General features: G+C 22.2%; 1 protein-coding gene across 4 annotated transcripts in view; it reads right to left on the bottom strand.

The window, feature by feature from the left end:
• Nucleotides 1-3,006, bottom strand: part of LOC106881299 (uncharacterized) — a 338,650-nt gene that overhangs the window by 159,495 nt on the left and 176,149 nt on the right. The window lies entirely within an intron of this gene.

Below are 3,006 nucleotides of genomic sequence, written 5' to 3'. Positions count from 1 at the left end.
TATATATATATATATATATGGAGATATACAATTATACATATACCTGAAGTATATATATATATATATATATATGGAGATATACAATTATACATATATACATATAGTTATATTTATATCAAATGTGTGTATGTATATGAATGATATATATTTATATAAATAATATGTATACGCGGTTATGCGTTTAAATATATAATATGAATGTATGTGTGTGTACATATATTCTTTTATTCTTTTGCTTGTTTCAGACGTTTGACTGCGGCCATGCAGGTGCACCGCCTTTTGTCGAGCAAATCGACCCCAGTACTTATACTTCGTAAGCCTAATACTTATTCTATCGGTCTCTTTTGCCGAACCACTAATTTACGGGTACGTAAACGCAACAGTATCGGTTGTTAAGCGATGTTGGGAAGGGGAAGGGCAAACACAGACACACAAACACACACACACATATATATACATACACGACGGGCTTCTTTCAGTTTCCGTCTACCAGATCCACTCACAAGGTTTTAGTCGGCTCGAGAATATAGTAGAAGACATTTGCCCAAGGTACCACGCAGTGGGACTGAACCCGGAACAATCTGGTTGGTAAACAAGTTACTTACCACACAGCCACTCCTGCGCATATGCATAAAAGTATATACGTACATATATTCGTATACATATAATATACATGAACATATATATGTGTATGTGTGTGTGTGCGTTTGTATATGCCATGTACGAATATATATCTAAAATATCTATATGTCTATGACATATATATATTTATACAAATAACCACTTATATATACACATAACTTGACGTGTGTACATACATACATGTGTATGTATATGTGTATCTAAGAACGTGTATGTATATATGTGCATTTGTATATACGTATCCATATGTTCATGTATGTATAAACATATATACATGTCAATGAACATTGACATTGTCCAATTTGCACTTTTTCATGGTTCCATGGGCTACACAACATTTGCTACGTCAAGATAGCCTTCCTGTTGACAACACTTGTAAACATGCACACTAATGTCCCCCGTTGGCCCGATAGAGGGGAACAACACTTCACAGAGATACTTGTCAACAACCATGACTACAGCAGCACACACGCATATGTATCTATCTATCGATATATATTACATATATATGTATATGTATATATTATATATATATATGTATATTATACATATAAAATATGCATTATATATACAAATATATATGTATATTATATATGTTATATATATTATAAATATATATATGTATAATATATATCATATATCTGTATAATATCATATATATTATATATGTATCTCTTCATCTTTCACTTGTTTCAGTTATTTCACTGTGACTATGCTAGAGCACCCCCATTATTCTTTGTATGAATAGTACTTATTCTATCGTTCGCTTTTGCCGAACTGTACACGGACGTAAACATAACGGCATCACTTGTCAAGCGATGTTGGGGGGACAAACACACACATACATATATATATATACATAATCGGCTTCTTTCAGCTTCTGTATACCAAATCCACTCGCAAGACTTTGGTCGGTCCGAAGCTATAGTAGAAGACACTTGCCCACGGTGCCACGCAGTGGGACTAAATCCGGAACCATGTGGTTGGTAGGCAAGCTACTTACCACACAGCCACCCCTGCGGCCTATATATTATATACATCATATATATATTATATATATATTATATATGTATCATATATATATATATATATGTCATATACATTTTATATGTGTATCATATATATATATTATATATATCATACATATATATATTATATATATATCTCATACATATTTTATATATGTATCATATATATATATCATATATATATATATATTATATATATATATCATATATATATATATATCATATATATATATAACATATATTTTATATAATATATATATAAAATATTATATATACATATCATATATATATATAACATATATATATATTTTATATAATATATATATAAAATATTATATATATATATCATATATATATATAACATATATATATATTATATAATATATATATAAAATATTATATATATATATCATATATATATATAACATATATATATATTTTATATAATATATATATAAAATATTATATATATATATATATAACATATATATATATTATATAATATATATATATAACATATATATATTATATAATATATATATAAAACATATATATATATTATATAATATATATATAAAATATTATATATATTATATAAGTTAAATATTATATATATAAAATATTATATATATTAAATATATATTAAATATATATATAAAATATTATATATATTAAATATATATATATATAAAATATTATATATATTAAATATATATTAAATATATATATATATAAAATATATATATTAAATATATATTAAATATATATATATATATATATATTTATATATATAGATATATATATATATTATGTACATCTGTATTATATATATATGCATTATGTATATTATATATTTTATATATATATGTATTATATATATATATGCATTATATATATTATATACTGTTTATATATATGTATTATATATATGCATTATATATATTATATATTGTATATAAATATATTCATTATATATATTATATATATATATATCATATATATATATATTATATACATATATATGATGTATCATATATATTATATACATATACATATATCACATATATATATATATATTTCTCTCTCTATATATATATATATATTATACGCATGTATATTATATATCATATGTAATATATATACATATTACATATATATATATATATATATAATATATATCATATATATATTACATACAGATATATATATAAATATATATATATATTATATACATATATATTATATCATATATTCTCTCTCTCTCTCTCTCTCTCTCTCTCTCTCTCTCTCTCTCTATATATATATATATATATATATATATATATATATATATATA

Source organism: Octopus bimaculoides, chromosome 10, assembly GCF_001194135.2.
Source record: "Octopus bimaculoides isolate UCB-OBI-ISO-001 chromosome 10, ASM119413v2, whole genome shotgun sequence".
NCBI classification, from domain to species: domain Eukaryota; kingdom Metazoa; phylum Mollusca; class Cephalopoda; order Octopoda; family Octopodidae; genus Octopus; species Octopus bimaculoides.
The sequence above is the reverse complement of the archived record's forward strand: the minus strand, read 5'-3'. Positions and strand labels throughout refer to the sequence as shown.